Genomic DNA, 15,634 nt, shown 5'->3' with positions numbered 1-15,634 from the left:
ATCACCCTTTTATTTCAATAAAACTGCTTTTGAAACTGCAAGAAAGTGAAACGGAAAACAGGGGTTGTACACTGGGAAAAGGATGACAAACAGAGGGAGAAGAGAGACTGAGGCATAATGAACAAAGAGACAAGTGTGGTTAGAAATGTGTGAGGTAGGAGGAGAAGTCTGTCTGATCGAAACAAGCCCAGCAAGTACCAACAATGGGGGCAGACAAAGAAAGGAAGTGCTCAACATTCCGCTGCTCAGGAGAGAAAGCAGGTTCTAGAAACTTCAAACTGACCGCGTATCACATTCTCACACATTACATACATGCACAAACAGAGCCTGTTCTTGAAGGAACAGTTCAAATGGAAATTCCAGGGCTCGACAATAAGGACTGCCCGATGGCCCGGAGACACCGTAAAAGACGATCTGGGCAGTTGACGGAATTGTCAGTGTCCCGATCAGGCCAGTACTGCATTTCATTTGCAATTTTTAAAGTTTTACAGTTTATGCATTCAAACGATATTTAAGTGCCCATATTACACCATTTTAAAGGTTCCTAATTTTGGTCTCCAACAAAAGGTTTACATGCATCTAAGGTTAAAAATCCCTTTAATTTTCTCATATTAAACATTGCACATCACCTCATTTCTCAAAAAGTCTGAAAACGACTTGTTTGAAGCATAGACAGTAAAAAAGAAGATTCAGTCGCTTTAAACCCCTCCTTTCCGAGAGCCTGCTCTGCTCTGATTGGTCAGACAGCCCAGTCTGTTGTGATTGGTCTACCAATTACAGTGCTTGTGGGAAATTAAATGCACATTCCTATATCTAAATCTCAGCTCTTCCTCAGCACTTGATAGTGATATGAACCGGTCAGGTGCCGGGTTTACTGTATCAATTACATCTACTGGCAATGTGATGCAACCAGGAGAATGGCCCTATGGGGCATTTAGTTCTCGGGAGACCGGCGTGGCCAGTTAACAGAGTTCCTTTAACTACCCCGTGTGAATGCCCCTATTGTTACGGAGGTATATAACAGGAAGTGAAACTGGAATTGCTAACGACTCCTTTTTGCACTTTTTTTTTAACTAAATTGATTCTTTCTTTAAGGAGACAATACATTTATTTCTCATGCACTTTGATCTTTAAAACATTACAAACCTTTTACATTCACAAACAGCTATATTACACACCACATGAAAGGTAATATTGGAAAAAAACATAATAGGTGCACTGTAAACCGATTCAAGCGCAAAAATATGCAAAAGAGAACTCAATTTGGATCGCATGTGCTGGTTGATAGACGGCTTTCTGTCCACTATTGACCGAATAGCTTCCGTAGCTTTAATAAGAATTAGTCCATATTTGGTTTATAAAGTGAAGACCTTGCAGTGTTATTTTGCATTTGATTACTATAATATTCAGGTAAGAAATACTCAAATGTAATACTGTTAGACTCACCTGAAAAAATTAAAGCACTATTTCATTTGTATGTTTGTCCTATTGTATTTTTTTCTGCTTTTGCTTGTAATTTGTTTGTACTTTCTTTTATTACTGACAGTTTACTTGTCTTTCATAATTTTTGAAACACTAATAGACAGGTTAGTTTTTTTTTTTGTGGAATAAAAAAATGGAATTGAGAATTATGAAATTTCACTGGGATCTAACATTTTAGTGTCATAACATTATTTATTAAAATACGAGGTTACATGGGAGAAAATAAAAGACAAAGATATTGACAGGGCAAGTAAAAATCTGGGCCAATGTTCAGCCCTGAATTCTACTTCTACTTCTATTTACTCAGTCAACACAAACGGAGAGATCAAAATCTCTACTTTTGTGTTGTGATTTTAGAATAGTGATTTGAAACAACATGACAAAACACAGTACAAAAATGACGGTTTTTGGCTGAACAAATCCTTTCAGATTTCTGCTGACAGCGGATGGAAAAACACAGCTGGATTTGTCCGTCACAAATATATACAAATAAGGACAAGAATGTCATCAGGCAAGGGTTGTGATGTCATACTGACATCACCTTACTCGTAGTGTGCGCATATGGCGGCACATTTGTTCCTGGACTGTTTATAGTGTCTCTAGAGAAATGAATCGGACACAGCACTGGCTCCATGTTCACATTCCTCCATGCTTATTAAATTAAATCTTTTCACCTACATGCACAATTACTCAACTAATAGCAGACTTCTGAAGGTTTCTGTACAGAGGAAGAAGAACATGATGAATGGACGATTAGTGGTTTCATAGACACTAGCCCTGAGAACAGAAAATAAACTCTTTTAAAACACTTTTCACGCTCTCATTAGCTTATTTAATTTGTCTCCCAACAACACTGGACATGCATGACGCATCACAACAGAATTAGAAGATATTTGTTCTATTATAGTGTCTTTTATCACATCCTATGTTTATTTGAAACAACCAAGCATAAACCATATGTAATACACATAAATGTTTCACAGTTGGCAAATGTTTTAACCATGTTTTGACAAACACCTTTCTGTAGCGTCTTTGTTTAAACACTATTATAATGTAATAATTACCTCACAAATACAGAAGGAATAAATTTAAATAAAGATGATTAATTAGCACACTGTCGTAGATAGGAGTATCTTTAGTATTTGAGGTGTATGTTGTTGTCTTCTGGTTTGGGATCAGACTCAAGCTCAAACATGTATGCCTGCCATTTTTCAGCATTGGAAGGTTACAGAACAATTCCACACCAGTAATGGCGGGGACGTTGAAATGTATTTTAACATGCAAAACTGATACCCTATCATAGCAGTGAGCGCTTATTTCCAAGTCTTGAATGCGGCACGCCTATAGGAACAAAGTGTTTTAAAGAGAGTGTGAAATGAGAGGGTTTTTAAGAGAGGGTTTGTGATGTAAAAAAAAAACTTGCTTACATGATAAGTGGACCTCAAAGAACATTATAAAACTTTTTTTAAAATGCAGTTCATGTCCCCTTTAAGATTTTTGGCACTCCTCTGTAACCCAAGTATACAAAATAAAATATTCTAACACCATCTAAATTATTTGACAAAATTACAGCTTGAAAAAAAAAAAAGTTATTTAGATTTTTCACATTTCTTCGACACTGCTGTCTAATTGAAGACAATAATAATATTTGATAATACTGGATAAAAAGTTTATTATGGGCAAAACTGAGCGACATTTAACGACTTAATTATTATTATATAACAACTATTAGTAATTTCTGGGGGGGGGGGGGGGCATATAAATGATTTTCACACAAATTAGAATGCTTTTAATATTTCACTATTTGTTTATATTAAAAATATTTTTTCTGGAACAAGGGTAACAAAATAGAATCTATTCATAATAGGTGTTTAAAGGTATAAAGAAAGAAATATGAAGCCATTGTAAAAAAAAATACATATCTTCAACATGCTCTCCCTCCTCATTTCCTCCAAACTGTGATATAATCTCCTCTTCCTGTGACATCACACTGAGGCCACAGCCCACTTCCTTCTCCTAGAAATGCCGAATAAGGACAGACTATATGGTCTGCCGAGTGCATGTATGCACGCACACACACACACACACACACACACACACACACACACACACACACACTTCGAGCCCAGATGTTGATTACTATTGGAGGAGGGAGCTTTGGTTAGCCAGATGGAAGGAAAGACGGGATAAAAGAAAATCACAGAGAAGATAAAGAGGATGAGTGAAAGAGGAGGGAGATCAGGATGAACTTGGCTCAGACTCTACAGACAGCCATACTGTTATGGGAAATACATACATTTTTAATATGGGAAGGCCGAGCTAGAACTAGGAACGAAACAGTGTGTACAGTGAATTATTAATGATGAGGAAGACACACACACACACTGTACATAAGCAATTGCCTTCGTTTAACATATGCAAATGCAAACTGCTCATCAAAACGAATAAAGGCACTTTGAAACAGATGTAATATGAATATATAATACATTGTATTGTAATATATATTGTTTTGATTTATCAGTATTGGCCAATATTGGATGTTTAATTGTTTCTGCAGACCGATAACCATGGGTGCTGTTTAGGGTGGCAACATATTGTTCATCCCGAGTTTTATTGGGTAAATGACTTCAAGACAAGCTGGACTTTGTTTCGGAAACAAGATGAAGCTAAGAAAGTCCCAAGGCAAACATAGTAACAAATCAATATCAAACGTCTTTATCATCCGGAAAGATTAACTGGGCATGTCCAATATTTGCCCATGTTGTTTTTAGTTCTGCTTTCAGCAATATCCTTTGTGCAAAGTTTGAGACTGTTGCTCTCTAGATAGTGATATCAGCAATTGAAAAAACATACAGGCCGTCACAACTTTAAAAATACACTACTCCTACGTAGCACAAAAAAATGCCACAGTTTCTTAGTAAAGAAGGAGTTAACCGGAAACTGCTGAGCGCGGCTGAAGAAATGTCTGTATAAGGCTGTTCAGACAGCTGCCCTTGAACACTAACAAGTAGAGTCAAGTCTCAAACTCTCTCTCCCTCCCTCATTTCTCCTTTAACACCTCAAATATGTTCGGTTCCCCTCCACTCACCTGGTTCTCCAGCTCACCAATAACACAAAAGGCAGAAGATAAGGGCTAAATGCCTGGTCACTGTGTAATTACAAGTGACTCACTGGGGATAAAACACGCAGACTGGCAGATGGGTGTTTGGACAAAGGAAGAAAAGAATGTGAACTCAAGGGACCTGTGGGATTTTGAAGGGTCTTGCTTTATAGCTGTTTAGATCAGCTGTCAAGTCTTGCTTACACTGTTTTAACTCTGTGTGGGTTTTACGTACATTTCAATGAATGCTTAGACTAAAGACATCCTCTGGTCAAACATGGAATGGTATTGATAGAATTTACAGCTTTTGATGATATATAAGAGAAGGCATGAAAATTACCTGGCAAAGACTTCAGGGAAATTAATGGACAAATAACAAGAATTTGAAATCATTCAATATTAACTATGCTGCTTAATTTTATTAGCAAAAACAAAATTTGCCATAAATAAATAGAATTCTACCAAATACTCGAAGGTGAGGAGGTTTCATCCGTCAATTGAAAATGAAGTGGTGTGAAATATTTTTACGTCGAAAAAACTGTTTTCATTATCAACCACTGCTGTCTTTTCCAAGTACTCATATTTGGATACTTGTCCTTTCCATGGGTGAAATTCTAAGGTCACTGGTTCAAGCCCATTACTGGAAGAATAATGTTGAGCAAGACAACCAACACCACCATATCAGAATGGTATTTCCAAGAAATATGACAATCGCATGGTTAGATAGTACCATTTTTGTTAGATAGTACCATGTGTAATTCCTGTGTCAGAACCTAAATAAAATAATAAAAAAATCAATTTTAATCATGTTAATACAGTTTAATTGGTCATTCAAAACTAAACTTTAAAAGGAAAGTCTGTGATGCCTGTCAAAGACTGAGACGAGGCAAAGCTAAAGAGCTCGCTTTGCTCTAATGTCTCTTTTCTCACAAGTCTCAGCTTGTTGTTTGAAGTGCTGCGGGCTACAGCTTTTAAAGTTTTTCTCTGTAAGCAGTACCAAATCAGGCAAGAAAACTTACCTTAACAGGTAGCTAGTTTAACAGTAAAATGCAAGACAACCCAAGCACAATTCTAAGTGGCTTTTCCATTCCTTAAATAAAAATGCCTTTGTACGTATCACTCATTGAAGGCCCGAGTATACTTCATTTTCCACGTTCTGCTTCGTCTTGCGCACAGTTGAGCGCGCGAGTCTTTCAAAGTATGCTCCTTTGGTCGTGAGCGCAGAAAGACGCGTTCGGCGTGCGCGCACTGTCTAGTGGACTTTGTTTTCAAGTGCTCAAGTCACTCGCACATGCGCTGTTGGACGCCCACCGCCTGGACACAAAAGTGGGCTGCACGAAGGATGGCTGAAGTATACTTTCGGCTTTACTGTTGTTTAATGTAAGAAAAGATAGAGGGATTTGCTTTTAATGAATGGGAGTTTAGTGGCCCTGTTCTACAGAAAGAATCATCATTGGTCTTTATTATCGTAGTCTGGTTCTCACCACACAGAATTTCTGTTGACCTGTTCCCACCTCGTATTTAGATGAGTTTTAAATGTGATTCCTTCTGTTCAGATTTCATCAAGACACATCTGTCTTATTTTCTCACATTCTACATCACTTTTGCAGAAGTGTGAGTACGACACAAATATTATTGACTGAACGAATCCATGTTAACTGGACCACGGGTGAATGAAAAGGATAAAGAAAGCAGCTGCGATTTCGACCATAATCTGTGTATTTGGTACAACAGCAAAGTTTGAATTGCTTGTTTCTTGTCCAACAAAGATTACATATTAGGTCAGTTTGTGGCTGTTTGACCCCATTCGACCACATGAGCATCTATACTATGAAAGCAATCCACTTTTGAATGCGTTTTCCACTACCTCTGGAAGCGGTCAAAAGTGGACAAGCTCAAACATTTTTTACCCTGTTTACACCTGTATTTAATGTTGTTCACTTTTGATAAGATCGACAAAAACGTATCCTAATACCAGGCATAAACAGGACCAGAGTTGCCATGTCTCGGTCTAAGTAGATTTCTGAGGATCTATGAAAAAAGTTAATGATGCTCTACCAGGTTAGACAGTTACAAACACTTTTCATAGGTTCATGAGGTCCATAGGTGCTCCATTTAATAGTGGTTATCCAACAAAAACAATCCAAAAGCAAGATGTTTAATAGCTAAAGAACTCCAGGGTAACATCTATTGATGCACCGATCAATCGACCAGGGACCAGAATCCGCAGATTTTATGCATTATTGGCCCGTTTTGTTGCCAGTGGCACAGCCAATAACGTCAGCTGCACATTCTCACTCTCTTCTCTCCGATGGCGAAGTGGCACACACCCGCCTCCTCTCACTCGCTCGTCTCATCGGTTAAAAAGTGCTTGTATTGCGCATAGTTTAACTAATTCCTGCAGGTTTCACGTTCACACCGAAAGCACACGCACCACTGATCTATACAAGTGCCGTGCACAAGCCGTCTCTCAAACTGCTTGAGAGTCGCAAGTACCAAAATGAGTGGCCGCGAACCTTAAACGGTCAAATACACACAAAACTATGTCAAAATACCCGTCTTGTTGAGTATTCAGTTAAACACGGTCAGGTTTGGAATCGAATAAGTTGATAAAGATAACGCAAGTTGTGTAAGAGTATATTGGATCCATGCATGAAGCTCTTAAAGTGACAGTAGTCTAACTTTCCTGCTGCTGTCTGTCATGTTAATTAGAGAACAAAAGACATAGAAAATCACTATCTGCTCTCGACTGAATAACTTTTGTAACTAATTGTAAGCATTAAAGCATTATTTTATTACTGCCTTTTAACTTAATGTTTATGAAAAAAAACATTGGCTAAGGTTAATCCCTGAGGATGCAGGATCCAAATCTATGGCAGGATAGCAAGGAGCAAGTCACTGCAAACACTGCATTCAGAAATAATGGGAACGTGGGTTTTTGTAGGTGGTTAAAGCAGAAGAATGCCATGTTTTTTGGAAAGGCCTAGTCAAATTCCTGATATGACCCAATAAAAACTTTGTGGAAGGGCCTGAAGAAAGCAGGTCATCTGAGAAAGCCAACCAACAGTTTTCCACAGATACTAGAAGCATTTGGTTTATTTTACATAGTTTTTCCAGACATGTATTTTTGGTTCATTTTGATTAAGTGAAAATATACAACATAGATCTCTGTGAAGATGATGAAGATTTGGATAAATATCTCAAATGTATTGTAGGTCATATTTATGGCAAAGAAAATCTTAAGAGGAAATGAAAATTCTGTCATTATTTACTTATGTTTCATATCGTTTCAAACCAGTAAGACTTGGAAAACACACACAAAAAATATATATATTTTTAAAAAATGTTACAGTGTTTTTTTGTCTATTTAATGAAACTCAGGGGGGTCCAATGTTCTTTGGACCACAATGTTCTTGAAAATATCTGCATGTTCTACAGAAGAACGTAAGCCATAGAGGTTTGGAACAACATGGGTGAGAAAATGATAACAAAAGTTACATTTTTGGGTGGACTATCTCTTTAAGGGTTCACAAGTTTATTATATTTCCCATATAATAAAAGTGAATGGGGACTGGTGCTGTCAAACTCCAAAACAACAAATCAAGCGCCATGAAAGTAGTACAATATGACTTGAAAACTAAGGTTGGGCGGCATGACGATATATCATGGCGAAGGCATACATACCGTGCAATTCAAAAGAGATTTTACATGTAAATATATCCGCTTAGCACAGTAATTTAAGTAGAATAATATACAGTACAATACATAAATAAACAATATGCCACAATCAAGGCGACAGTCAAATAGTGCACATAAAAATATTGCGCAGTAAGCAGTAAGTACTGCATGATATTGCACATGAGGAAAAAAAGAGGTAAGTGCAACAGAATGTAACCCGAATTAAAGACATATACTGACATGTTAGAGAGAGAAAAACATGATGAAAGAGCAAATAAAGAACGTGACATCCTTGATATAAAAAAGCGTAACTAAACGGAAAAGAGAACACAATTCTGTACTCATAATTTTGCTTTTTTTCTCACAAAAGAACTTGGGTTTCTTAACCTAAAAAAAAAAAAAAAAACTGACTCATTGCTCTTGACTGAATCACTTCTTTAGTTTAATGAAGACAATGGACTGTATTATTTTAAATTTGATTATTTAATTTCTGTACCTGAATACTAGACCTTGCCTATCTGAAACCCTTAAGCACTGTTTAGTTAATTTGCATCTTTGTTCTATAGTATTTTTTGTCTTGTTTCATGTAATTCGTTTTTTTTGTTGATATTTTTTACTGACTTTTAATTATGATATCTTAACAGTCTAAAAAGTTTGCAAGTTAACATTTGAAGCCGTCAAATTCCATCTTTAACCATTAGATGCATCATCTTAGATTTGATTGACATTGATATGGAAAACAAAGGCCAGGACATCTTCAAAATATCTTTTACGTTCCACAGAAGAAAGTCATACAGGTATGGAGTGATAAGAGACTGAGTAACTGATGACAATTGTAATTTATATGTGGCCTTTCCCTTTAAAACACTGCTTCCTCAAAATGCAGCGAAAGCTCTTTGAAGCAGTGTCAGAACAAACACATTCCTTCTCCTCCACGTCCCTGGCTGGCACTCCGCATGGCCATATTTGGCCAATCAAACACAGCAGTAGGTTTTTCCTCTTAAATCCTTTTACAGGTTGGTGCACATCCCCCCCTGACAGATATTTGTCCTGGGAGAGCCCCCTTTCACAGGGAAGGGGAAGTCGAGATGAGGCATCCAATCATTCCTCTCCCTGTTGTCCTAACATGCTCATCTGTAATACTCCAGGGGAGCTTGTAGTTAATATCAAAGTGGACTCAGTTAAAGAACCAAAAAGGCAAATGTAATATTAACTCTAGGAATTTAATAACGCAGCAAATGCGGTTCATTACTGGAGATTTGTTGGGGATGAATCGTCTGGTCTGGACATGCTGATCTGCAACAGAACGGCGAGAGCCACGGCCAACACTGGGGTCAGGAGCCAGACATCCCAGGACACCAGACCAATTTATCTCAGGCTGTCCATATGACTGCCGCACTTAATCTCAGATCCCAACAGCAATCTCAAATGAGAACACTTGTATTGTAGACTACACAATGATTCTCATTCAAATAAGGCCTTGTTTACACCTGGTATTAAGAAGAGTTTGCCAATCCGATCGCAGGTAGACGACGCTAAATACAGGTGTAAACGGGGTCGAAAAGTTTTGAGTTCCTTAAAACCACTCCCAGAGGTAGTCGAAAACGCATTCGATTGGCTTGCTTTCGTAGTGTAGATGCTCATGTGGTCAAACGCATTCGAACAGCCACAAAAGGCTGCCTACTCTCTGCCTATTGACCTAATGCGTACACATTACGGCAAGCACGGTGGTCAGACAGGATTTAAACTTTGTCGGCTGATTCCTGATTTCTTACACGTACTTTCAGTGTGGACTTGTGGCTATCAGACCAGAAACAAAAGCTGCTCTACATCATTTTTTTCCATCACCACATTTCGCATTAATATGTAAATTGCGCAACTTATTTCGTCCACTAGATCGAAAGATCTGAAAAAGCCCATACATTTACCCACACATAGACCCCTCCTCTCGAAGAAATCATGGCAGAAGTGTAAACTGACGTTAGGCTTAGTTGAACATTTTTAATTAATTGGTTAGTCACAGAACAAAAAATCCACAGGAAGTGGTGAAGTCACGCAGTCCGTGATCATTAACACAGCTGGTCCATGTGGTAATTACAGTATTTCGGGCAAGTAAATCAAATGTTCACCTATCATTCATCGACCTCAAATATAGCTTATCATTTGAAACATCCAAGTAGTAGCCTATTGTTAGCAACTTTACATGGCCGCTCGCTCTAATGTTAACTTAGATAAATGTGCGCTATTATTTGGCAGATAACATTAAAGGGATAGTTCACTTTGAAATTAATTTTTGATATGTTTTAGCTTACCTCAATGGCATCCAAGATGTAGGTGTCTTTGTTTCCACAGTATTTTCAATTTTGATATTTTTAGGTCAAACCGTTGTTGTCTGACAGTCATATCATGCAGGTCTATGGGGTCCACCTCAAAGAGCATGTACAGAGAAGTCCAAATTAAACATGATTTAATGACTCGTAAATGTAAGTACACATTGACACGAAACGAGCGGTTTGTGTGAGAAAACGAACAGTATTTATTTCGTTTTTACCTCTTGTAACACAGCCATGTCCAAGTGATCTGAGGGCGCGGGCGCTTCCTTCTGTGTGACGTGTGCGCAGACTGGTGCATAGATGTATACACTAGATGTCGCATTAAAGACATTCGTTCCAATGAACTGCCGTAGCCAAGGCGACATCTAGTGTATACATCTATGCACCAGTCTGCAAACACATCACACACCAGGAAGCGCGTGCGCCCTCAGATCACTTGGACGTGGCTGTGTTACAAGAGGTAAAAACTATATAAATACCGTTCGTTTTCTCACACAAACCGCTCGTTTCGTGTCTTAGGCCATCAATGTGTACTTACATTTACGAGTCATTAAATCATGTTTAATTTGCCCTTGAGGTAAGCTAAAACATATAAAAAATTAATTTCAAAGTGAACTAGCCCTTTAATGTTCATGCAGAAGTCACTTGCATTATTCCTGATGATAACAGCAAAAAGTTAAACTTAAAAATACTAAATTTGTGGTCAGATAAGAGTAGTACATCATTCGAAACAGTAAAGGGTCTACTTTATTTGTCTAGTGTTTAAAATATATGATGTCTAGGTTTCCATATCCAGGGGAGCCTTGTGATGGAAGTGATGCCACACAGATCAACATTTTTGTAGTGATAATATAGCTATTGAATTTCTTAGCATCTGTCTAGACACACTCAGAGACATGAGATCTATACTAATAAAGACTAAATCACAGACTCCTTTACCACCAGGTCCATTAAACTACATTACAGTCTCTCTCTCTCTCTCTCTCTCTGAATATACAGTGTGTGTGTGTGTGTGTGTGTGTGTGTGTGTGTGTGTGTGTGTGTGTGTGTGTGTGTGTGTGTGTGTGTGTGTGTGTGTGTGTGTGTGTGTGTGTGTGTTTAAAACGGTTGTTCTGTGCAGAACAGCTGGTTGTTATGACATCACCACCTGTGCAAGTGGGTATCAGTGTTGTGTTGTCTGGATTCATATGCTGAAATACATATTCTTCAAACAAATAAGTGTAATAAGAATAGATAAAACTGAATATATCACAGATTAAGGGCTATTGTTTGTGTAAAAAACCCTCAACAACTTCCTGCTGTTAGAGAACATATCAACAAAAGCCACACCAGACCCCAGTGAATAAATTGGACTGTTTCAATCAGGAGCTTTGTTGGCACCATGAGGCATCAGCTTTCATGTTCAGCTGTTCAGTAGATTAAGAGTCGGTTGGTTTCCTGGATGTCTCTATGTAAATCCGGCTCTAACGTTTTTTTTGCTATTCCCTGAGCAACACATTTCCTTAATATGAGGGGTTAGATTTACATGCATTTGAATTTCACAAAAAAAAATTTAACTTTGACATCTAAAATGTGCCACAAATAACTTTTAAGTTCAATTTCCCCCCTTAAACATATCAATCTCCTGTCACAATGATTTATGCTAATGCGTCAACTAACCAGCTAACCGATTAAAAGTACTGTGAATACAGAATACAGTACTGTGAAAAAGTCTTAGGCACGTTAGTATACCAGAAAAACTATGGCAACTTCTCCAAGATCCTTGAATAAACCTACCAGCAAAGCTACTTGAAAAACTATGCGCAAGTGTATCTAGGACAAAAGCGGTTTTAAATGCAAAACTATTACTAAATAAATATATTAAGCAATATAAGGAGCATTATTGTGGTCAGTCATATTTAACTGTAAAATAAAATCCAGTATTTAAGAAAAAATTATAATAATAATAAATATAGCTGAAAGCAACAATTTAAGGGGCCACGCACAAAAAGGCATGAGTTATGCAAGCATGGCACGGAGTTTCAGACTAGGGATGTTAACCGATGATCAACGTTAACCGATCAAAGTTTTCGGCAGTCGGTTAAAAAAAAAAGAAAAGTGATCTCTAAATTAGTCTATTATAGACAGTGGACTAAACGCTACTACAGTTAGCATCTCATTCCAATATCTTTTTGTGTGAAGTGAACAAATCCCTCTCACTCAATCTTTCATAACTCGCCCGTTTGTACTTAATAAACCAATAAAAACATTCGGCGCGAGGTCACAGTGTTTGGGTTCGCGCGCTCACAAGGTTTGGGAAAAGTAAAGGCTACAGGCTAACACACTCGAGGTTAGCGCCAGGGCAGACGACAGGAGGAAGCGTGCAGAGAAGAGTAGTGTGTGGGACCATTTCACCAAACAGAATGACACAGATGTAAGTTGCAACTTGTGTGATACAGCGCTTAAATATGAAAATACATTACAAATACATTTCAGTGGTAACAGATAAGGTGATGATGATCATCATCTTTCTTTATTATTGTTAGCACTACCTCAAACTAAAGCGGCGTCTCTTCGGTTCGGAGCTGTTATTTTCTGAAATGAGCCGCGGCAATGTTTCAAATGAGCTTCTAACGCTAGACAAACGCCTTTATTTTCAACGCGATCACCTTGTACCCGAACCATTTCGAAACTAAGGAGCCATTTGTCCGCCGATTACATACAAGCTCCTCTGCGCCGCGTTTACGGGACTCATGTTTTGCGCTGTTGGGGATTTTAAAAAAGTGACGTGAGTGGAAGGGCGGCGCCGTGTGTGCGTGTGTGTGTGAGCGGGAGGCAGAGCGGCGGAGAGATGCGACAGAGTTGTGAAATTGCAGGCGCGGCTCGAAATGGCTGTTATTTCAAATAGCGTAGCATATTTTAAACTAATCGGTTAACTGGTTTCAACCGGCTAATGAGGCTCAGTGGTCGGTCAATATTTTTTTTTGTTTTCGCCATCCCTATATCAGACTAACTGCAACAATTAGTAATTAAAGTCCTTTTAGATTATTTTAATCAAAATGGCTGAAAAATCTTAAGTAGAATCACTGGTGATATAATTTGATTGTTTATCACTTTTGACCAATTGGTGGCGCTGTGACCAAATTGATGAGGTGTGAAGTGGGGGGACATAAACCGCGTTTCCATTACCCTTCAAATTGCACAAATTGAAATTGTGAATTGAAAATATGCCCAATAGAAACACGTCAATTTTGTAAAACACCCATATAATCGCAAAAAAAAATTTTTAACTCACGAGGAAAAAAAAAATGTGCGTTTTAGTCGCATAACATTGGTTAATGGAAATGCCCTCATTTCGCAATACTTTTTTTATCGATTTGTTGAGTTGAGTTGTTTTGGCATCATGCCATCAAAAATGTTGCTTTATTAAACAATAATGGTTTGGTATATAATATCAACACAAAAACATTACTCTTTTTTTTTTAATCTGGCGACACTGTCATATTTGCTATCATTGTTCTTGGTATGACTCAAGGAATCCATCATTTCAATAAAATAGGCTAAATGATGAAAACGATTAGCATTTTATTTTTTTTCATTATCATTTTCATTACTTTTCTCTGCCCTAAAATTTGAGTACCTTCACGGCATCATGCCGAAGACACATACGGAGTTTCATAACACCAATGCATTCAAAAATATATAAAATTTTACAACAAAAACGGAAAATTACGTCATAGGGTGCTTTCGAATCGTCTTGAGCCAAGGAATCAGAGGAAATTGTTTTGTAGTCCTTACGGTTCAAACGTTATTAGCATAAACATTAGTGCAAATTTGGACAGTTAGAGGGTTTAAGTTAGAGACTCCAGTCCAAGTCAAGTCACCTTTATTTACACAGTGCTTTACACAATACAGATTGTTTCAAAGCAGCTTTACTGTGATAACAGGAAAATGATGCAATGTTGCAAACAGTTCATTTCAGTTGTCATTGTTCAGCTGAAGTCAGTTTAGTGTTAATTTAGTTCCGTTGTAAAGATTTTAGTTTCAGTTATTAAATTAGTTAATTTAAACTAGTTCTGCAGAAAAACAGTGATGATGTCATCATCAGTTCAGATCTCACCAAATAGTGTCAGTGCAGTCTAATCAATAATATAGTTGAATATGAAGATCAGATTCATCACGCCAGTATGGGGACGACGAAGCTAGTCATAGGTCTGTGCAGAGGACTTGTCCGGTTCTTGTGGTCTTTGCTGAGGATCCAAATTTACCATAGTAACAGTTCAGACTGTCCTCTTTCTGTGTGCCAAATTTCATAACTTTCCTGCAAGCGGTTTTATTGGTGGAAAACTGCAGGGAGTCCTTAAAGTCCTTCTTATTACAAGTTTGTGAAGATGGTTGGCGATTTCTGTGTAACAAATTAAATTTGACTAATTTGATTGTATATTCAGCTACCAGTAGAGTGTAGCTCTATTAACACATTTTAACATACTTAAATAATTTCAGTAGAATACCTTCAGAAATCAGCACATTATTGCGTTTTAAAGATACAATATGTATTTTTTTTTCGCCGCTAGGGGTCGCTAACCTCTTACAAATACAAAGGCGTAGGTTGATGGCGCAAAATTTCCTGTGGAATTATGGAACTTGACGTCAAGCTGATGGATCTAATAATGTTTATGGATGAGTGAATACATTGATGTTTTTATCATGACTGTGGATAGACAGATATCAGCGCCACACGCGAATCCCACGAGTCCAGCGGCGCGGATATAAAGGAATAAGAACATTTCATTCAACCGAACTACCAGCAAGTGCTGAATAATATTCACACAGGTCAGTTTATTAGACGAATTAAACGTGAGGTAACGCATCGCTGTTTCACTTGCTCTACACTATCACACTAAACTGCATTTGAGTGTGTTGAAAGTTATAATGTTATTCTATGTGTTAGTTTGTTGGCTATATGAGACAAGCAGCAAGCTAGATCAACATTAGAATAACAGATATTCTAATGTAATATTCGAACATCTGATCATGTTGAACTATATAACATTGATTAGTT

At 37.7% G+C, this 15,634-nt stretch overlaps 1 protein-coding gene across 4 annotated transcripts in view; it reads right to left on the bottom strand.

Moving 5' to 3' along the window:
* vaspb (vasodilator stimulated phosphoprotein b) overlaps positions 1-15,634 on the bottom strand; it is a 45,487-nt gene that overhangs the window by 18,905 nt on the left and 10,948 nt on the right. The window lies entirely within an intron of this gene.

This window comes from Phoxinus phoxinus, assembly GCF_949152265.1.
Source record: "Phoxinus phoxinus genome assembly, chromosome: 8".
Taxonomy (NCBI): Eukaryota; Metazoa; Chordata; class Actinopteri; order Cypriniformes; family Leuciscidae; genus Phoxinus; species Phoxinus phoxinus.
The sequence above is the reverse complement of the archived record's forward strand: the minus strand, read 5'-3'. Positions and strand labels throughout refer to the sequence as shown.